The 24,104-nt window shown below is 46.7% G+C and overlaps 1 non-coding gene across 1 annotated transcript; it reads right to left on the reverse strand.

Annotated features, from left to right (window-relative positions):
• Positions 1-5,214: 5,214 nt before the first annotated feature.
• Positions 5,215-5,319, reverse strand: LOC134593889 (small nucleolar RNA SNORA23). The gene has a single exon (XR_010090301.1). It is a non-coding gene; the product is annotated as a small nucleolar RNA SNORA23 (small nucleolar RNA).
• Between the last annotated feature and the right edge of the window lie 18,785 nt (positions 5,320-24,104).

The following is a 24,104-nucleotide window of genomic DNA, read 5'->3' on the forward strand; positions in this document are numbered from 1 at the left end:
TAGGCTCATTAAATCCGTCTCTCAAAATTCTACTGTGAATACTGAAAAGGACAGGTCTCCTATATGGCACTGTAGCTTCACGAAATAGTGCCAAAGACATACAATGGGGGTACCGTTGTACTCAGCAGAAGTAACTGAACACATAATAAAACTTTGTACAGGAATAGCACACACCAACTTTACAAAATACACATGAGAAGTTCTTTGTTATAAGTTTGTGTGCGAAAACCCCCAAAAAACACAATTTTACTCCAATATTTAGCAGAGGTTGGCGGTAAAATGGCTACTTAGAAAGTGTCAAAACAACCTTAGGTAAATAGCCTGTGGTGTCTACTTTATATAAATATATACTTTTGTGTGGCAATTTTGTTTTCTTTTATGGCTATTAGGCTGACAAGACAAACATACCAAATTCTAAAATCGCTCCACATAAAAAGTTTATTTTACTCCTTGTGCTTTGTGACCTGTAACTACCAAAAAAAACTTAAAATCCCAGACACATTATATATTCTGTAATTCAGAACAACTAAATGAATTTATTTTTAATTACTTTCCTTAACCTGCACTAATTATGTACACATTATTATTGCAAAAACTGGAAAAAAAACACACAAAAATTCATTTTTTTGCATATTTCTGTATTTTTTTAATAATAAATAAGCATTTATATATATATGAGTTACATCAAATTAAAGCCCTTTCTGTCCTTTAAAAAACGGTATATAATATGTGTCGGTGCAATGAATTAGTAAAAAGCAAATTGCAGTTGAACGCAAATAGCAAAAAATGCAAAAAATGCCGTTGTCATTAAGTGAAAGACAAGCTTCTGAAGCTCTGTCCTTAAGGGGTTAAGATGAGTCCTCCAGTTCCAGTTCTGCTTTTCTCTGTTCAAGCAGGCGAGACGCTCCTCTGGCACTGTGAGCAGGAGGGAAGGGGAGTGGCTGGCCTGCTCTGCAGACAGAAAGACATTCTGCCCTCTTGTGGCCATAGGAGGGAAGACATGAATCAGACAGGAAATATCTTTCCTGTCTTGCGGCTGGTCTCAGCCACAGAACAAAGCGTCCCCAGGGCAGGCGGGACTCAAATATATTCACTGTGGGCCGCAAGTTTGCAATGCTTGGCCTAGGCCTATAGACCTGATCCAGACCCGAAAGAAGGGAGATTATAGAGTGAGGATAAACTAATAACAAGGGTGCAGTTGAAAACAGAGCAGGATGAGGTTAATGATAGATATGAGGTGAAAGAAATTAAATAAAAATAAATAAATATGGGATTGGGGAAACTGCCAATGGGAACAACCCCCTTATCTCAAACTCTACATACAATAGGGTATTTGTAAAGTAAGGAATCTACAGACACAGAGGTGCTTTTGCTTCTACCTTTATCTTTCATAGGTAGCTTACAAATAAGGATTCATGGAATTCGTCATACACTTGACACAATGTGTTTTTGATGTATATATTTTTTAATTTATTATTATTTTTATTTTATCATTCATTTTAATTTATTTTTTAAATTTCTATTTTTTTCATTTTATTTTTCTATTTTTATTTTTTACTTTTATATTTATTTTAATTTTATTATTTTTTCATTAGTTATATTTACTATTTTCTTAATTATTTTCTATTTTTTCCTCCTCTAAATATGGTTTAAACCATAGAGTTTTCAATATTGCAAATACTGTCTAATATGAGAAATAGATATGTATGTATCTGGCCATGTTCTCTGTTACTATTGTGTGAAGGCTCCCTCCCTCCCATTCCCTTATTATGTTACATTCCCAAACATGGATAAATTTGGTTAAAGCCTGAGAACATCATTGCGACGGAGGACACACCGAGCGTCAAAATAGCTTGTGTGTTCTTCTACTTTGTAGTTTATTGACTCATGAGCGCATCATTGCACCAGAATGTAGTGGCACTTACCTGATGCCACTGGACTCTGGAGGGTGCGCCACGCGGGTAAATGGCGAGTGTGTCCTTCAGTATAAAAATTATTTAAAAAAATTTGTTACACCAGGACCTTTGAAGGGAATAGACACTTGCAAAGTGCGCAGCCCCAGTCTGGACCCGTACAAAAATTCCCCCTGGAAAAAGAGCAAATTACCTTCAATAGCATAAACAAAGAGTCAAACATACAAAAAACTGCATAACAAAAGCTCATCTTCCTTAAAAGGGACTCTCATATGGTAGAATCACCCACAAATTTAACCTCAAGGCTTTATCCTGAAGCTTGAATTAATTGTTTAATGTGTATTTTACTTTTGAGATGCTCCATGCAATAGGCTAAACATTTTAGGGATCATAGAGATTCTTGTTCAGCGTTATGTGTTTCTATATATATTCTTTTTCTTTAATCATTTTTCATTTTTTCTTATTTTTGTGCACTGGTGACGGACCTTTACTTTTTGGCACAAATGTTATTTGCGTATATATTAGTTTTTCAGTTTTTGCCTTAGCTTATATACCTTTAACTTTTCTGAAATACATAGTGTAACGGACCGTTTCAGCCTAAAAGGGAATAAATCGGTTTAGGCGATAATCCCCTTTTCCATAGACAGGCACAGCTACTGCAGAACATCACACTCCCGATCTGGATACGAAATAACACTCCGAACTGGAACAGCTGAACAAGAAAAGCAGACATCGGCTTACACTCTTGGCAGTCAGCATACAATCCCATTCCCCCAAAGAACGAGACGACACATCGCTTTGAGGGTTAAGTAAGACTCTAGACTGGGACACCCAGTCTGGCTTTTATTTCCAACTCACACATACACACATACCAATGACATAGATGTTACCTCCCACACATCCCCTCCCCTTAGTGTGACACATAATCCCATTATGCATACAGAGTAAAATATACTTTTACACAACTTTCATAACTTTAAAACCATACATCACATTCACATAAAAATCCATATCCACAATCAATCCATTCAGGGGAACAACATATAAAAAAATGGCATGAATCCGACCAGGGGTTTAAAAGTTACTAAAAGTATCTTTTATTCCCCCTGGCTCAAACAGTAAAAGTAAAACATCCCCACAATGCATCCTGGCTTCCTCCCTTCTGCCCTGGAGATAATTGGAGAAGAAATCTAATTATCCAGGACTAGAGGCAGACTCCATTAACCACATGGTTGCAAAAAGACAGTAAAAGACATAAACTTACATACTGATACATTTAACACATAAAACACACATTTCTACATATCCCCAGTTTAACTGAACACATAAATACCTACATAATATTTAAGACAGTATTACTGTGATATGTTACAAAGTCTTAAAGGGACATTAGTCCCAAAAGTCCCAATATGTCCATTGCTGATTTTAAAGGGCCAGTAGCAGCAATATAAATTATTACATGCCCAAATATAGTGTTTATAGAGCAATATGTCCATGGGCCGTAGTCGCAGGGCAGGAGGCTAGCAGCCAGGCCTCTCCAGTTCCCAGTGGCGAAGCTGGTTTCGCCACACATAGGCCTTACTTTGTTAAGCAATTAAAATGTATTACTCCCCCTCCTTTTCGTCCAGCATCCTTCCTTCTCCACCATACCTCAGTGGCGACTTCTGCGTATCAATGACCATTCAAATCTTAAACACTGCTAAATTCCTAATCTCCCTGATGTGGCATAAGTCTGTTGCCCCGTCTTTGAGCATGGCTGCGCTGCTTCCCTCCTCAGGTCGCGTGGCCCGAACAGGGAATACATCATACTTACCATTCATCCTTCCTCTTCTGGTTCATGCAGACGTTTTCTTCCCTGTATTATCATAGACGCTGCCGATTTGGATGTTGCCTCTTTTATAAATTAAATGTTGTTATGTCACACCCACTGTTCAAATGACCACATCATCCAAGCGACCCAATGATTAATCGTTTTGGACTCTCAGAGATGACGTGGACCAATCAGAAACATTGTTAGCCTATATAATGCTAATTTGGGCCTGTATTCATTGCCGTACCGTGAATTCTGACCTGATACACGTTAGTGCTTATAGGAAGTTTCTCTTGAAATTATGATATTGACCTTGGCTTGTATTTGGCTTTATGTATTTCTGGTATCCTGACTGTGATGTTTAAACAGACTCACTGTCTGTCTCAGAGTTTTCCCAGGTTGGGAGTGGCATTATGAATCTCCCCTTTTTTCCTGTTGCAGTGCATGCTGGGAGAAGGAGGATGTGTTGGTCATCTGGAAGCAGCAGCCATCTTGTTGGTTAACTGAAGTCAGCCAACTTGGGAAGACACTGAGACAATGGGATAGGTTAGGAAACTGTAAAGTGTGTTTAGTAAGAAAGCATTGCATTGACTCATCCTGTATACAGTAAGTAATACACTGCCTCTGGATTTGAAACCTCATGCCAGTGTGTATAATTTATTGAATAAACACTCGCAACATCACATTCAATATTTAAGCACCATCCCACACTTTGGGACATAACAGTGGCGATGAGGATTGTGGATTGTAACACACATGGCATTAATAGGCTCTATTTAGCCTTTTGAACCTGCTACTCATGGCCGTCTATAATAGCAATAGGACCCTGGGCAAAGTATTTTCTTGGGCCCCTGGGCCCTGTCCCTGCGCTCTCCCTCCACCATTACGCCCAACCCCCAATCACACTGACAGACATACTGACACATACACAGACAGACATATTAAAACATTCGCAGATACATACTGACACACACATACACTGACACACAAATATATACTGGCAAACATATTGACACACATTAAGACATACTGATACACACACAGACACACATACATACATACATACACACAGACACATACACTGACAGATATACTGACACACACACAGACACATACACTGGCAGACATATTGACACACATTAAGACATACTGATACACACACAGACACACATACATACATACATACACACAGACACATACACTGACAGATATACTGACACACACACAGACACATACACTGGCAGACATATTGACATACACAGACATACTGACAAACACACACACACTGACACACACTGAGACATACTGACATACACACACAGGCATATACACACACAGTATGTCTCTGTGTGTGTGTGTATGTCAGTATGTATGTCTGTGTGTATGTATGTCAGTATGTCTGTGTGTGTATGTCTGTGTGTGTGTATGTCAGTATGTCTGTGTGTATGTTAGTATGTCTGTGTGTATGTCAGTATGTCTGTGTGTGTGTGTATGTGTGTCAGTATGTCTGTGTGTGTATATGTCTGTGTGTATGTCAGTATGTCTGTCATACACAGACATACTGACATACACACACATATATACACACAGACATACACACATACACACAGACATACTGACATACACACACACACAGACATACTGACATACACACATACTGACATATACACACAGACATACTGACATACATACACACAGACATACATACACACAAACATACTGACATACACACACAAACATACTGACATACACACACAAACATTCTGACATACATTTAGCCATCCTTCAGGGTCTTACCTTTCTATGGAGGGTGTTTCCCTGGGCTCAGTGGCAGGCTGAGACAGTGGGGAGTTATCTTGAAGAACTCCCCTCCTCCCTGCCTTCCTCCTCCCGCGCGGCTATTATCTCTGGTGGGAGAAAGTGACGCGCGGCACTCACTTCCTCCCAGCCAGTACAGGAAGGGGCCCGGTCGTGCTGTTTAAGCGTCACAGCACCCGACCGGGCCCTTGCTGACACATGGTCACCAGGTGGCACTTAGTGTATGGGTCACCCGGGTGGCCTCCTTAGTTGGTGGGCCAGTGTGGCTCTGTGCAGCCGCACCACCAGGTACATGGGGGCTGCTGAAATTGCGGAGCCCATTGGGCAGCTGCTCTGGGGCCCCCCAGGAGCAACTAGGCCCGGGGCAGCTGCCCCGTTTGCCCCACGCTAAAGACGGCCCTGCTGCTACTGAATTATGGAGTTCATGGGTGGAGAGCCTGGAGCATTACATGGAAGCAAATGCTTCAGATAAGCAAGTTGCAGTTTTCTTCACAGCGTTAGGTCAAACTGCCTATGGCACACTCAGAGATCTAATTTCACTTGATAAGCCGGCCTCTAGACCCCTGCCTGAGTTAATTGAGAAGTTACATGAGCACTACAATCCCAAGCCCTTAGAAATTGCAGAACGTTTTATATTCTACAGTAGGAGGCAGCTTACAGGAGAAGACATAAAGACTTACCTGATTAGCTTACTTAAGTTGGCTGCTACCAGGGGCGGGCTGGGCCAGGGGTCAGGGAGGCAATTGCCCCCCAGGCCACCCTAAATAATTTTAAGACCGGCCGCTGCAGGGCCGGCCCTTTAAATACTGCAGCCGCCTGAGCACTCTGTAAAGAGCCTCAGGCGGCTGCAGCACAGCTTCTCCCCTCCCCTTCCCTGTAGCGTGGCCGAGCTGCTCTCCAGTCCGCGGTGCCCGGCCGGAGTGATAGGAAGGTGCACGCTCAGTGTGCACTTCCTGTCAGTCCGGCCGGTTACAGGAAACAGAAACTCCGCGCGGAACAGGAGGGGGGAGGACTAAGTGAAGGAGGGGGGGAGACTAAATGACGGGGGGAGGACTAAGTGAAGGAGGGGGAGGACTAAGTGAAGGAGGGGGGAGGACTAAGTGAAGGAGGGGGGAAAACTAAGTGAAGGAGGGGGGGAGGACTAAGTGAAGGAGGGGGGGAGGACTAAGTGAAGGAGGGGGGGAGGACTAAGTGAAGGGGGGAGGGCTAAGTGAAGGAGGGGGAGGACTAAGTGAAGGAGGGGGAGGACTAAGTGAAGGAGGGGGGGACTAAGTGAAGGAGGGGGGGACTAAGTGAAGGAGGGGGGGACTAAGTGAAGGAGGGGGAGACTAAGTGAAGGAGGGGGGAGACTAAGTGAAGGAGGGGGGAGACTAAGTGAAGGAGGGGGGACTAAGTGAAGGAGGGGGGGACTAAGTGAAGGAGGGTGGGATACTAAGTGAAGGAGGGGGAGAGAGTAAGTGAAGGAGGGGGGAGAGAGTAAGTGAAGAGGGGAGAGTAAGTGAAGGAGGGGGAGGGGGGAGAGTAAGTGAAGGAGGGGGAGGGGAAGAGTAAGTGAAGGAGGGGGAGGGGGAGGGGGAGAGTAAGTGAAGGAGGGGGGAGAGAGTAAGTGAAGGAGGGAGAGAGAGTAAGTGAAGGGAGGGAGAGTAAGTGAAGAAGGAGAGGGGAGAGTAAGTGAAGGAGGGGGGAGAATAAGTGGAGGGGGAGGGGAGAGTAAAGGAAGGAGGGGGAGAGAGTAAGTGATGAGGGGGAGGGGGAGAGAGTAAGTGAAGGAGGGGGGAGTAAGTGAAGATGGGGGAGTAAGTGAAGATGGGGAGAGCAAGTGAAGGGGGAGAGAGTAAGTGGAGGGGGGAGTAAGTGAAGATGGGGGAGTAAGTGAAGATGGGGAGAGCAAGTGAAGGGGGAGAGAGTAAGTGGAGGGGGGAGTAACAGGAGGGGGGAGTAAGAAGAAGAAGGGGGTAAGAAGAACAAGGGGGAGTAAGAAGAACACAGGGAGGAGAGGGGGTAAGAAGAACACAGGGAGGGGGAGGTGAGGAGGACACAGGGAGGAGAGGGGGTGAGAAGAACACAGGGAGGGGGAAGGTGAGGAGAACACAGGGAGGGGGGAGAGGAGAGACCACTAAGAGACAGGGGAGAGCTCTAAGGGACAGAAGGGACGGCTCTATAGCACAGGGGGCAAGACAGGGAGCTCTTTCACACTACGTGCACACACACACACACACACAAAATGCATCCCTATACATACACAGAAACACACAATGCATCCCTACACACAGAGAAACACACAATTCATCCCTACACACACAGAAACACAACATGCTTCCCTTACACACAGAGAAAAACACAATGCATCCATTACACACACACAATGCAACCCTTACACACAAAGACAATGCATCCTTTGCACACATACATAGAAACACACAATGCAAACCCTTACACACACATGGAAACACACACACTTCTTTTCTTACATACACACAGAAACACAATGCATCTCTTACACACACTCAATGCACACACTTACAGACACACACCTTGCATCCCTTAAGCATATAAACACAGATTCACGCAATGCATCCCTTACACACAACCAGAAACACACAATACATCCCTTATACACAAATACACACTGCTTCCACTACACACAAACACACTGCATCACCTGCACAAACTGGTATCCCTATACACTACATACCATAAGCACACATATTAGATCCTCTACAATAACACATAACACATCCCCTACACACTCCACTCCCTGTGAGCAAACTCATGGGTGGGTGGAACATATAAGTGGACTTATGAGTGGGCCTTGTGGGCATACTCACAGTCAGGCCCTGGGTCCCAGATCTTGAGCTGTGTAAGGTGCCCCCCAAAAATGGAGCTGTTTCCAATTCTCCCAGAACATTGAATTTTGTGACCACAGTTGCAAACAGCCTCCAGAAATCCTGTTCTACACCAGACCAGTGGAGCCAAACTGCAGCCCATCATCCTCATCTGGTTGTAAGTATGCAATCTAGTATATTATTAGTGACACTAAGCTATAATTTACCTCACATTAAAGGGACACTATAGTCCCCAGAACGACTGCAGCTTAATGAAGTGGTTCTGGTGTCTATAGCCGGTCCCTGCAGGCTTTTTAATGTAAACACACACTGTGTGCAGCACTGGCGTTAGTTCATATGGCAGATCATATGGGTGGGGCATTGTGATGTCACATGGGGGGACGGCAAATTCAGCTGTTCCCCATGCAGCCACAGGTGCCGCTGTGCTGGGAGATTGTGATTACTCTTCACTTCATCCCAGCCTACAGAGCAGCGCATGGTAGAGAGAGAGAGGAGGAGGCATGATTAATCTTACAACAAATCCAGTAAGCAAATCTTTATAAATTTACTCTGATGTCTGTATTAATATTGAGGGATGTCTAAGTAGTAACATCAGTGTGTGTCAGCAGGGCCAGCCGTTGGGGTGTGCAAGCTGTGCAGTCTCGCAGGGTGCCATGACAACAGAGGTGCCCGGCAGACAACACAGCTCACAAGTTGGGTACACCAGCATATTCAATTTAAACGATCGCTGGTGGTCCACTGGTGCGCACCAGCGGTAGGTGCAGTCAGATTATAGCCTCTCCCTCGTGGTTCCGTCGCTCAGTTAGGGAGTCGGAGCAGAGGCTCAGAGATTCTCAGCCTGCGCTCTGACAACATTGAAAGTCAGAGCCGTGAAGGAGCGGGTATGGTAAAGAGATACTGATTAGCATAACATCAATATCCGTTATAAAACCAGGAAAAGGTGGGCACCATTGCACTGATTTGGTGGTGCAATGGGCCACTTGACTGGTTTTTCCCCCTAGGCCTAAGGCTGCCAGCCCTCCCCTGGCTGCTACATGTCAGTTTGGAGACTTACAGACCGCTCTCCGCAATGTTTGGTATGGGGCTTAATGACCCCGCCATACAGAAACACTTACTCACAGTACCTGATTTGATACTTCAAAAAGCTACTGAACTTGCCAGTATCATGGAGTTAGCTTCCAAAGATGCTTTCACTGCTGAAAGAGCACCATTCCCCATGGGTGGCCCTGTATGTGAAGGATAGCATACAATCTAGCGTAATAAAAAGTTAGTGAGGTGAATATAGAGTCCGTTTGGGTTACGTTAGAATTTGGTAATCACACAGTAACTCGTGTAGGTGTGATTTATAGGCCCCAAGGACAAATAGAAGAGTTAGATAATCTACTAATCTACAAAAGTTTTAGACTTTAAAAAACAAACTGACTTTTCTAAAATTAGAATATGTATAAAGGAGTCATTATCGGGGCGTGGCTTGGACGCCGAGCATGATGGCGGCGTAAACCGGGAGCTCCCCACAGGCTCTGCACAAATCCTCGCCTAACCAGCACTCCAGACCGACAAAATGGGAAAAACTCACCGGACATCACAGGCTAACCAGCCCTCCAGCACACGTAAGGGGATACAGCACTCTGCCATGCGGCAGTTCCTTTTGCCGCTGGCCGAACTGGCATCTCTGGCCTCCAATGACTCGGAGGCCTCGGGCCTCTCCCGCCCACCCTCACCGCATGACGACCAGCGCGGTGGACCCCACTCCCAACACCCTCAGCCAGAATGGATCGAGCTGATCCGAAACCTGACGACCAAGGCAGACTTGAAGGAGGCCCACGCCGCCCTCCATAAGTCCCTCTCTGAGGAACTGCGCACCCTGCGGGCAGACATCCAGGGCACCCAGCAGAAAGTAGCCCAATTAGAAGCCGACTGCGACCACATGGCAGCGGCGCAGACCGCGAACACGTGCATGCTCCAGCAACAAGGAGTCCAACTCCGCCAGATGGCACAGCACGTGGAAGACCTGGACAACCGCGGACGGAGGCAAAACATAAGAATAAGAGGTATGCCAGAGGAACTTGACCAAGCTACCCCGATCAGGGACACCCTAACTGAATTATTTAATAACCTCCTCGGCAGGCCGGCAACTACACACATAGACTTTGTTAGGGCACATAGAGCCCTCAGACCGAAAGGGCCTCCAGATGCCCCCCCCAGGGACGTCATCTGCTGCCTTGCTCACTTTCAAACCAAGGAGGACATCCTGCACAGAGCCAGGGACGCCAAACAGGTGCTCACTAACGGAGTCGAGGTACAACTGTACCCAGACTTATCGCCAGCGACACTTGCCTACCGGAGAGCGATGCGCCCCCTCACGCGGGCACTACAAGCCAACAAAGTCAGGTACAGGTGGAACTTCCCCACGGGACTGCAAGCAACCACTCAGAACGGCCCTTTCACAGTGAAAAGCGAAGGGGGCATGGAAGACCTCTTAAAGGAGCTACACCTCACGCCGATCCAAATGACCTGGCCCGACCCGCTGAACTTCTATTCCTTTCCACAGGGGCCGAACCCTCCAGCCCCAACACAACAACAAGTGAGGAGACCCCGACAGCAAGCCATAAGGCCGTCGGGAACAACACGATAACTGATCCGAGCGTCTGCTACCCGGGACTAGACACTGAGAAGGATTTGGCCTAACGCAGCACGACCCCCCTGCGCTCCCCCTGCCACGTGTTTCCCAGAGACACTATCCGACACGACACACGCAAGGAGCCAAAAGATATGGCATAGACTAATGGCGCAATGTGACCCCCCCAGACGGGCCACGCCGCCGCACCACTAGACCCCCCAAGCACTGGGGTGGTACGGGACTAGAGCCGTCGATGCCGGCAAACTGGACTAATGAGTACCTCTAACGGCAAGTACCGCCATCCTAGTGAACAAGCGAGTGCCGTTACAGGAGGGGGGGTGCCTAACAGACGAGGAGGGCAGATACCTATTCCTCAAAGGCAAAATTGCTGGACAATCTTACACATTCGCAACCATATACGCTCCCAATAGAAAACAGTGCCGCTTCCTTCACCGACCGCTACGCAAATTGCACGCTTTCGCTGAAGGGACCTTGATTCTAGGGGGGGACTTTAACATCACGCTAGACCAAACTTGGGACTGCTCCACAGGCACATCCCACACCCCGACGCAACAGCTACACTCCCTCAAGACACTCCTACGGAAATACAGGCTGATCGACTGCTGGAGAGCCCACCACCCAGACGAAAAAGACTTCACGTACTTCTCCCACCCACACCAAACGTACACTAGAATTGACCACTTCTACACCACACAGCATGCTCTTCCCCTAGTAATGGACGCAACGATAGGAGTGTCGACGTGGTCGGACCACGCACCCGTAACCCTTCACCTAAAATCCCCACTGTACCGACCCACCATTACTAAATGGAGACTCAACGTATCTCCTGGCCAGAACTGACCTAACGAAACACATAGGGGAAAAACTCAGGGACTATTTCCTAGACAACCCTCCAACACAGACGACCCCGACGACTAGATGGGAAGCCCACAAATGCGTGATACTGGTCACTTTATACAGCAGGGAGCCTTACTTAAGAAACAATCCGAAGCCCGTCTAACCCAGATCCTGATGGACACCCAAAGTGAGGAAGACCTCAACAAACACACGCCACACCACACCCACCAGACACGACTCCTACAGCTACGACGAGAGTTAACCTCGCTGCTACACTCTAAGTTCCAAAGAGACGCAATAAGACACAAAGCTTTCTTCTCCCTACAGGGGAATGAAAGCGGAAAACTCTTAGCCAACATGCTAGCTAAAAAAAGGCAGCTTACATACATAGAAAGAATCAGGGACAAAAGCGACAAACTTCACCGCCTCCCGACCCACATACTAACCGCAATACGGACATACTACGCCGACCTATACTCCCTACCGCAACCACACACAGAGAGGGCGAAAACACGACTACGAGACAAAATACCCACGTACCTTAACACACACCCATCCCCGACTATAGATAGAGACACATCACTGCTGCTAGACGACCCAATAATGCTAGAAGAACTGGCACTGGCGATCAAACAAACTAAACCGGGTAAGAGCCCGGGCCCTGACGGCCTCCCACTGAAGTACTACAAAACCTTCGCGGACAGTCTATACCCACCGCTGTTTGAATCATTCAACGCGGTGAGGGAAGGCCAAAGCATCCCCAAGCAAGCCCTGACGGCTCACATCACCATAATCCCCAAAGAAGGCAAGGACGGGGAGCATTGCGGGAACTACATCTCCCTCATTAACTGCGATGTCAAACTCCTCGCAAAGATCCTGGCGACGCGGCTCCTGGCGACGCGGCTCCAATCACACATCCCCAGACTGGTCCATCCAGATCAGGTGGGGGGCCGCGAAGCTAGGGACAACACTACCCGAGCACTCACCCTTATGCACGGCATGGGGGCGAGAGCCGGGGGCCTCCTCTTGCTGTCCACAGACGCGGAGAAGGCCTTCGACAGAGTGGGTTGGACATATCTCTTTGACACCCTGGCACACACGGGACTGGGAACACACATGATGAGGTGGATAACCGCCCTATACCAAACGCCAACGGCACACGTCCTTGTAAACGGAGCACTGACCCCCGAACTTGCAATACGCAACGGCACCAGACAGGGATGCCCCTTATCCCCTCTGCTGTTCGTCCTAGCCCTGGAACCATTCCTGACACACATCAGACAGAACAGTAACATCACCGGAATCACGACGGGCGACGTCCAGCACAAAGTGGCCGCCTTCGCAGACGATCTGCTGTTCTTTGTCACCAACCCAGAAATATCCCTGCCCAACATCCAACAGGCCTTCAAGGAGTTTGGAGAGATCTCCAACCTAAAAATAAACTTTTCTAAATCCCATATCCTGAACGTCAGTTTCCCCAGCAGACGCGCTGGCCCCCTATGCCAGAGCTTCCCGTTCCAATGGGCTGACCAAAAGATCAGGTACCTGGGAACCTGGCTAACCAAAAACAACAAGGACCTCTTCCAAGCTAACTTCGCCACCACACTCTCTACCTTCCAAAAAGACATGAGGGACTGGGCGCACCCACACATATCGTGGCTTGGGAGGGTCCAAGTCATCAAGATGAACTTCCTCCCGCGTTTACTATACTTATTCCAAACCATCCCCATTAAACTCCCGGGGGCGTTCTTCGCCGCGCTAAAAACAGCCATGATTACGTACATCTGGGACGGTAGGCGCCCCAGGTTGAAAGCCACCACACTAATGAAATCCAAAGATATGGGGGGCCCAGCACTGCCGGACTTCCGCTTATACCACACGGCCACACATCTCCTACGGGTGATGGAGTGGACGAAGAGCGGGGTCCATAAACTATGGAAAGTGGCAGAAGAATCAGAGGCAACCATGCCACTAGCAGCCATGCCATGGGGCAGGAAGGACCCGGGAAATCGAGCCATGTCCCCATACACCAAACACACCTTGGAAGTATGGCGCAAAGCGTCAAAGACACACAGCTTAGCGCCTTACCCCTCCCCCTTGACACCACTGATACACAACCCCGACTTCACGCCGGGTCTCGACCCTAAAGAATTTCAGGACATCCTCCAGACCTCGATCCCGAGGCTACACCACATAACCACCAACGGCAAGTGCAAACCACTGACGAACATGCTAGGAGACGTGACACCCACTTTCCTGCACAGGTTCAAACACGCACAACTCACCGCCTTCGTGCACACCCTACCACAGGGGACCGCACTCACCAGAGACCGCACAACATTCGAGACACTAAGCAACAACCCAGACCCATTACCACACGGAGTCTCCTTCTTATACACGATGCTGCAGATGGAGACACCCACGGTTAATCCCCTCTTTATGGGGAAATGGGAAACGGCACTGAATAGAACGTTCACTGACGCAGAGTGGGAGCAGATCTGCTACCTCACTCACCACTGCTCGACACACAGCAAGACCCAAGAGACGGCATTTAAAATCCTGACAAACTGGTACCGCACCCCACACCTCCTCCACAACATAGACCCAGAACACACTAGCCTCTGCTGGAGGTGCGAGAGGGAAACGGGAACTGCACTACACATTTGGTGGGACTGTGAGGTAATTAGACCATACTGGCAGGGCATTCACGAAATATTGGGGATGTTCTCGGACGCACCCCCTCCCCTGGAACCGGCGGCAATGCTTCTCCACCACACCACAGTACCCAGATCAAAATACAAGAAATCCATGACGATTAGGATACTGAATGTAGCCAAACAGGTACTCCCCCAATACTGGAAGAAAAAGACAGCACCCCTGTTAGACGCATGGTTCGCCAAGATGGAAGAACTCAGGGCGATAGAGGACCTAATCATGACGGTCATGGACAAACCCCAGACTTACGCAGAGACTTGGAAACTATGGCTACTCGAGACCGCCCAAGAGAGGATTAAAAACAGAGAGAGGATTAAAAACAGAGACGTAGCCAGACCCTGACCTCCCCCCCCCACTACTACCTAGAACGAGAACGACATGAGACTAGTAACCCACGGTTACACTACCCTGAAGCTCCAATGCGCAACTAAAAACAGACACCACTAACAAACGAAATGTCATACGCTATCCTAACATACCGCATATACCCAACACGGTAGATACCTGGACACACTTCAATTCACCTATTGCAGCAGACATGCAGTGCAACTCGATAAGACACACATAGCCAACAGCACATGAACAGGAACGAGACCCAAACTCTGACAACACACCACTCCTCCCCAGGAGGTGGAAACACCGTGGAACACAAACACACAGACGAACCGTAATTAACCCACACACAACATATGGGAAGTACACACTGTTGCCTGCTTATGTTTCCTAAGGGACCTGCGCGTCCAACAATACTGCGGGCCTGCGAGCCCAAATATACCTACGATTAATTGAATTCAACACATTGCATAACGCATAGATATGGTATTGATACCGGAGAAACTGACGGAAGCCAAGCACAGAGAGATCGACACAGGTTTCTTCAGGAAGGAAGAGATTCTTTATTCGATTCACCGACCGGGACTCAGAGGGACTAATGTCACCAAAAAACAGCAAAGTCTGAGCCCTGATCATACAGTGTAGGTCCCTTATATAGGCATGTAGCTCCTCCCATAATCAGTTCAACCTACACATACTCTTATCCATCAACCGAATAGAGACTAAATTCCTGTTTGACCACATGGCTTGCCCAGCACATTCCTACACTTGCTCAGTACACTGTTGATTGTATCTTAGCTACGTGTAACTGACTAACTGATACACCAACATACACATATGCCACGTGGAAATCTCGGCCTACTAAATTTATTTTTACCGAGATTCCACCACATTCCCCCCTTTGATGCTTCTGATATTTCACAATTCCAGATGCATCACTTAACCATAGTTTGCTTACACCTCAGGTTGCTATGAACAAGACCAGACTTTGCGACTCCCTAACGATATGAATCCCTCAACATTCCTCTTCCTGTACTAGTTCTCCCTGATTTAGAGCCTCATACCTATATATAGCCATTATCTGTGCAGCAGCCTTTCTCTCTGCTATATTCTCTATAATGCTCTGCACAGACCTAACTACCAAAGGAATCAGACATGGTAGGAGAAGGCACAGCATCAGGATTAGCATGACTCCACCTACCAATGCCTCCAAACAGCTCATACCAGTTACCAAACCAACTACTTGAATTATACCCTTTCCATACCTGGGTAGGCACATGCGCTAGTTTAACCATATGGCTAGTAAGCTCAGCTATTGCTTGCCCTTCATCATCTATTTGAAGACAACAATTGCTTAGGTTAAAACTTCCCACATACACCTCCCTCTACTGCCAATAGGTAATCCAAGGCTAATCTATTTTGGTAAACGGCTGTCCTCATCCTAGTATTATGTTTCGCTAGGAGATTGAGCGCTTGCGATGTTTCATTGGTAATTATCTCAACCACTGCCTGTAACCTTATAATACGGTTGAGCATATATATTGGGGTTCTATATCCAAAAGTACCATCCTCTGCCCACGTAGCTGGCCCATAATAATCTATAATACGCTGGGGAGGCCACTCATTATCTTCCCAGGTACCTATCTCTAGGGGTCCCCTTTTCTTTCTATGATTCACATCATATAGAGAATAAGATCCCCCATAATGCTAAGAACTTGTTTATTGATCTAGCCGAGAGTATTGCCTTAATTGTCTTAATTGTAACCAACTGCTATGTGTGTGGAGGTACTAATATGGGAGACCAATGGCCCTGGGAAGCAAAGGAGGTAATGTATTCCGGTTCTGAGACAATTGAACAAAGTCTCTCCTGTTTCAATAGGCAACAAGAAGAAGGATGGTTTGAGCATACCTAACACACATGCCCCTTCCCAGTCCTGTGGTAACTCCGAATAGGCTTTCTTACCACAGATCCAGTACAAATTTGCTGGGGCATTCCAACTAGATGTAACAGGTCAAACCACACATCCTTTAAATTGGTATAACTTGCAAATGGGTTAGGTGGTTCTGAGACATTTGAAACTGACCACCAAGTTGTATTCTTTGTATCATCATCATAAGCTTTTTGCCCTAGACAAGTCAATTCTCCTACAGATGTATTAAACATTATTCCTTTCCTTGCTATGCAAACATAACCTATAATGGAGGTCTTTAATCGCCACTCAGATTTACCTCTAACACTCATTTGATAATCAGCTTGAGAAGATGTTATCTGTTCAATTGTCTCAGAACCGGAATACATTACCTCCTTTGCTTCCCAGGGCCATTGGTCTCCCATATTAGTACCTCCACACACATAGCAGTTGGTTACAATTAAGACAATTAAGGCAATACTCTCGGCTAGATCAATAAACAAGTTCTTAGCATTATGGGGGATCTTATTCTCTACACTCATCTCCTCATAGAAAGAATGGAAAACCTGATGAGTCTGGGCTGCCACAGTATTGGTCTCTATCCCTATAAATAATATTGTCCCAGGATCCAAACCTGTCCCATATATCTGGAACCCAAATAAGTTTCCGAACCTATCTATAAACTGTTCAGGATTATTAATAAGTATATGGACTAGGTTACACTCCATAGACTTACAATATGGTTTGGTAGGCAACTTAGTAACAATCATATCCTTATCTACTGTCTGTCCCCAAGTTGCCCACCCTACACAAGACCAATATGGACAATAATTATAATTCTTATTTGGGCATTTTGGATCTATACACTTGTTCTTACTACTGGGGCAAATATACTTATCATTAGACCCATACGTTCTTTCCCATTTAAGATCTCCGCATACATTCCACGGTTTTCTACCACTTGATATCGCCTTACATGCATCAAATAGCAGAACACCCGAAGAATGTACGGTTTCTAGTATTGTCTTATTTATTAGGGTCCCCTGTGAGTCTCCATTCCGAAGGGTCAACCAAATTGTACGGGGTTGATACTCTGGACTAAAACACTTCTAAATGGCATACACTATAATCTATACCTAAGTATCTACACTTAGATAATATCATTTACACTCATATTGTGAATGCCAAATAAGGGTCTGGGAAATATGATTACCTGTTTTTGTAGTCTTAATGCAAACCTCACAGCCAGGTGTATCGGTACCTCTACCTTCCTGAATAATTAAAACCACACATATATACATTATAAAACACATCACTCCTGACATCTTTGTCCTCATTCTTCGACCGTGCGATGGCACCTCAGCTTCCAGGATGTAAGGGCTGCAAGGAATGGAGTCCTTCAAGTCCTCTCTTCCCTTCACAGAGGTCCCTTCAAGATACTCTGGCTATGTAACGTGGGTAGGTGATCAGGCTTTATTATGGCCGTCAAAACACCTACTTGCTGATCTCTTTGATTACTCTTGAAGTCCCCATATCTCCTCGTCACTCCGACTGAGTTACACGCTTTAACCGGATCTTGCAGGGATTCTCTGGATCTGGTGTAGCTTGCCAATAATCTACTGCTGCTGGTTTAACCCTGGAGTGATGAATCCACTGAGTCACTTCAGCCACCTATATAGCTGTAGGGGTAGACAAAAGAACAACATAAGGACCCCTCCACTTTGGCCCCAACGGTACACTGTTCCACTCCTTTATCCAAACTTGATCTCCTGGATGATAACAATGGACAGGTGGATAAATATTCACAGGTAATCTATCTTGTACCCATTTCTGTACCTCCTCCATAGTTTTACCCAACTCTACAACCTGCTGCCGGGTAATTCCTTCTCCCAACTGACTCAAATCCCCCCTTAGGTTACCAAGTACAGGAGGTGGACGCCCATACATAATTTCAAAAGGTGAGAGACCCATCCTTCTGGTAGGTGTACTACGAATGCGTAACAGAGCTATTGGCAAAAGAACATTCCATTTAAGTTGAGTTTCTTGACACATCTTTGCCAATTGGTTCTTAATAGTTCTGTTCATCCTTTCCACTTTCCCAGAACTCTGAGGCCTATATGCCGTATGAAGTTTCCACTTAATACCAAGCATATGAGTCAGTTGTTGTAGGCACTGGTGAACAAAGGCTGGACCATTATCCGATCCTATAGAGCATTGTAGTCCATATCGGGGTATTATTTCTCGCAACAGGAATCGCACTTCTCCTGCTTTCTCTGTACGAGTAGGACATGCTTCTACCCAACCTGAGTAGGTACACACAACTACTAGTAGGTAGCGATGTCCGCCGGATTTAGGCATTACCGTATAGTCTATTTGGAGATCGGACATAGGGAGTCCTCCCATATACTGGACTCCCGGTGGTTTCACTGGACTTTGCCTTGCGTTGTTCCTGGCACATATCACACATCTTCGTACAATGGCTTGGGTCAAGTTGGACAATCTTGGTATGTAGAAATGCTTACTAAGAGATTCTTCCATGCTATCTCTTCCGAAATGTGTCCCGTTATGATAATTTTGGACAATTTCTTCGGCTAGCGATGCTGGAATAACTATTCTTCCATCTTCTAACTGATACCAATTGTTCTCCAGGTACTTCCCAGCTTAAGTCTTTAACCACTCTTCTTCTTGAGCTGTATAAACTGGAGTCCATTGAGACAGAGGGGTCGGTATGAGAGCAGCTATACGTTCCACATACTCCTGTTTTCCTGATTCAGCGGCACGCTTGGCTGCATTATCTGCCATCCGATTTCCTTTTGTTACGTCACCATCACCTTTCAGATGCGCTTGACAATGTATGATACCAACTTCTTTCGGTTCCCACACGGCTTCCAGTAGTTGTAATATCTCAGCTGCGTACTTGATTTCTTTACCCTCTGAGTTTAGTAGTCCTCTTTCTTTATACAAAGCTCCATGGGCATGAGTGGTTAAAAACGCATACTTGGAGTCCGTGTAGATTTTCACCCTCAAACCTTCAGCCAATTGTAACGCTCGTGTGAGTGCGATTAGTTCTGCCTTCTGTGCCGATGTTCCTTTTGACAATGGCCGAGCTTCTATCACCTTGTCTATGGTTGTCACTGCATATTCTGCATAGCTAATCCCTTCTTTCACATAACTACTGCCGTCCGTATAGTACTGGACATCAGGGTTCTGGATGGGAAAATCACAAAGGTCCGGCCTACTTGAAAACACTTCATCCATCACCTCCAGGCAATCATGTTGACTTTCAGTAGGTTGTGGCAAAAGGGTAGCTGGATTCAAGGTATTAACAGTCTCTAGATGCACTCTCGGGTTTTCACATAACATAGCTTGATACTTAGTCATGCGGCTATTGCTAAACCAATGATTGCCTTTATAGTCTAGCAACGTCTGTACTGCGTGTGGGACTCGCACGTAGAGTTCCTGACCCAGAGTGAGCTTATCAGCTTCGGCTACAAGCAGGGCGGTGGCAGCTACGGCTCTTAGACAAGGTGGAAGACCACTGGCCACTGCATCCAATTGTTTGGACATATATGCAACAGGTCGTTGCCATGATCCCAAGTACTGTGTCAATACTCCCACAGCCATTCTTCTTTGCTCGTGTACATATAAGTAGAATGGGCGTGTATGATCAGGTAGACCTAATGCTGGGGCGCTCATCAATGCCTTCTTCACATCTTCAAATGCCTTTTGATGTTCGGGGGTCCACAGGAAGGGATCGTGTTCTGTACCTTTTATAGCCGCATAAAGAGGTTTCGCCAATATCGCATAACTGGGAATCCATATCCTACAGAAGCCTGCTGCCCCCAAGAACTCTCGCACTTGTCTTCTATTCTTGGGTATTGGTATTTGGCATACAGCTTCTTTTCTCTCTGGCCCCATTATCCTTTGACCTTCAGAGATATGGAATCCCAGATACTTGACAGTTGGCTGACACAACTGGGCTTTCTTCCTGGACACCTTGTATCCTGCCTTACAAAGAATGTGCAGTAGATCATGTGTTGCTTGCTGACATATCTCTCTTGTAACTGCCGCTATCAACAAATCATCTACGTATTGTAATAGTACACATTCTCCTGGGATGGACTTGAAATCCAGTAAGTCTTGACTTAATGCTGATCCAAATAGGGTAGGTGAATTCTTAAACCCTTGGGGCAATCTTGTCCAAGTCATCTGGCGTTTCGAGCCCGTTACAGCATTTTCCCATTGGAATGCAAAGATACACTGGCTTTCCGCAGCAATTCGTAGGCAAAAGAAGGCATCTTTGAGATCCAAAACAGTGAAATAGGTAGCCCCGCCCGGAATTAAAGCAAGCAGGTTATATGGATTGGGCACAACTGGATGTATACTTACTACCGCATCATTGACTGCTCTCAAGTCCTGCACAGGGCGATACTCATCTGTACCGGGCTTTTGAACAGGCAACAATGGGGTGTTCCAGGGGGAAGTACAGAATTTTAGGATACCATACCTTATGAACTTATCCAAATAAGATTGTATGTTCTTCTTGGCCTTTTGTGGAATGTGATATTGTCTCAGGCTTACTGGATAAACCCCAAGCTTTAGTTCGATACGAATTGGTGGGATATTACAAGCAAGTCCTGGTGGGTTATTCTCTGCCCACACTCCAAGTATATTGAACAAGGATTCATCACCAGTGTTGTCGCGAACCCGAAACTTTCGGTTCGCGAATGGCGAACGCGAACTTCCTCAAATGTTCGCGAACCGGCGAACCGCGCGAACCGCCATTGACTTCAATGGGCAGGCGAATTTTAAAACCAACAGGGACTCTTTCTGGCCACAAAAGTGATGGAAAAGTTGTTTCAAGGGGAATAACACCTGGACTGTGGCATGCCGGAGGGGGATCCATGGCAAAACTCCCATGGAAAATTACACAGTTGATGCAGAGTCTGCTTTTAATCCATAAAGGGCAGAAATCACCTAACATTCCTAAATCACAATGGATATGGATTGACACCTGATATATGACATATTGACACCTTGACATATGGATTAACACCTGTCCTCAGAGACCCTGATGCACACGGACACAGAGCAGAATAGGGACTGTTCCCCCTACATAGGGTCACTTGGCAGATATGGATTGACACCTGTCCTCAAAACCCCTGATACACACTGACACAGAGCAGAATAGGGACTGTTCCCCCTACATAGGGTCACTTGGCAGATATGGATTGACACCTATCCTAATGATCCCTGATACACACTGACACAGAGCAGAATAGAGACCGGGGGTCTAGTAGCGTGGACACCCAGCACAGGTCGTTCTCCTTCAGCCTTTTTATACAAGGGTCCCTCAACAGGCACGACAGCATGAAAGACCCCATTTGCACAAGGTTGGATGCCGAGATACTCATTTCCCGTTCCTCCTCCTCACACAGAGCAGAATAGAGACTGTTCCCCCTACATAGGGTCACTTGGCAGATATGGATTGACACCTGTCCTCAAAGCCCCTGATACGCACTGACACAGAGCAGAATAGGGACTGTTCCTCCTACATAGGGTCACTTGGCAGGTATGGATTGACACCTGTCCTCAAAGCCCCTGATGCACACTGACACATAGCAGAATAGAGACTGTTCCCCGTCCACAGAGACCATGATACACACTGACACAGAGCAGAATAGAGACTGTTACCCCTACATAGGGTCACTTGGCAGGTATGGATTGACACCTGTCCTCAAAGCCCCTGATACACACTGACACAGAGCAGAATAGAGACTGTTCCCCCTACATAGGGTCACTTGGCAGGTATGGATTAACACCTGTCCTCAGGGACCCTGATACACACTGGGGGGAGCTACTGTCCTCCCGAACCCCTGCGCGGTGGGTGGGGGCCATAAATCACAATGGGGGGACTTACTGTCCTCCCCCCCTCGGCCCCCACCCCTGCGCGGTGGGTGGGGGCCATAAATCACAATGGGGTGACCTACTGTCCGCCCCCACCCCTGCGCGGTGGGTAGGGGCCATAAATAACAATGGGGGGGACCTACTTTCCTCCCCCCGGGCCCCCATCCCTGCGCGGTGGGTGGGGGGCATAAATCACAATGGGGGGGACCTACTGATAGGAGTGGAGTATTGTTCATATCAGTTTAATACCTTCCGCGTCTCCTATCAGTGGACGTGTATATGGCAGCCATTTTAGGAACCGCACACCTGGGACCCGAGCAAGGTCACCTCGTTCAAGCTGCTCTGGTTCCTTGATGAGCCAACTGCCCGCGAGTTGACATGTCCCGTGGAGAAGCACTCTGTCCTGTAAAGCCTCACCACAAAAAATTTAAATAAATAACAGCACTCGGAGTGGTGAGTTTAGTAAATGTTCATATCAGTTTAATACCTTCCGCGTCTCCTATCAGTGGACGTGTATATGGCAGCCATTTTAGGAACCGCACACCTGGGACCCGAGCAAGGTCACCTCTTTCAACAGGCGACAAGATTTGGCCCTGTAAAACTCTCCTGGATATTATGTACAATTTCTATGGATATGGCAGTGATTTATGTAACAGGGAGATGGAAGAAGATACTTGGTCAGTCCTCTTACTTTAAATTTTGGGCACTGCGCGGGCAAGCTAATGTGCCACCAGATAGGAGTGGTGAGTTTAGTATTGTTCTGATCAGTTTAATACCTTCCGCGTCTCCTATCAGTGGACGTGTATATGGCAGCGATTTTTAATTGTGGAATCACCTCCCCTTTTTAGGCCAAGGTTGGAAGATGCTTAGACCACTGGTATATTGGTGCCATCTTGGAGGATTTTTTTTTGGTTTGGTTTTTGAAGCCACAGTGCTGCACCAGTGGGCCTAAAAATTAGGCATGTACACATGCCTGAAAAATTTGGTATTGTTGCAGCCGCTGCTGTAGCAGCGGCCAGAAAAAATGATGTTTGTTTCACAGGCAGAAAGTGCCCTAAAACATGGCGGCTTGAACCCTAGTTGGTGGCGGATAAGTCACGCAAGTCAAACGTCATTCAGAGCTAAAATACAGCAGCGTGTGGACCATTTTTAGCCCAAGGCAGCTCATCTCATCAGGCCTTTTTTAATCAAATGTATCACCCAGTGTCAGTCCCTTCGGGATCCATCCCTCATTCATCTTAATAAAGGTGAGGTAATCTAGACTTTTTTGACCTAGGCGACTTCTTTTCTCAGTGACAATACCTCCTGCTGCACTGAAGGTCCTTTCTGACAGGACACTTGAAGCGGGGCAGGCCAGAAGTTCTATCGCAAATT

This window comes from Pelobates fuscus, chromosome 2 (assembly GCF_036172605.1).
Source record: "Pelobates fuscus isolate aPelFus1 chromosome 2, aPelFus1.pri, whole genome shotgun sequence".
Lineage (NCBI taxonomy): Eukaryota > Metazoa > Chordata > Amphibia > Anura > Pelobatidae > Pelobates > Pelobates fuscus.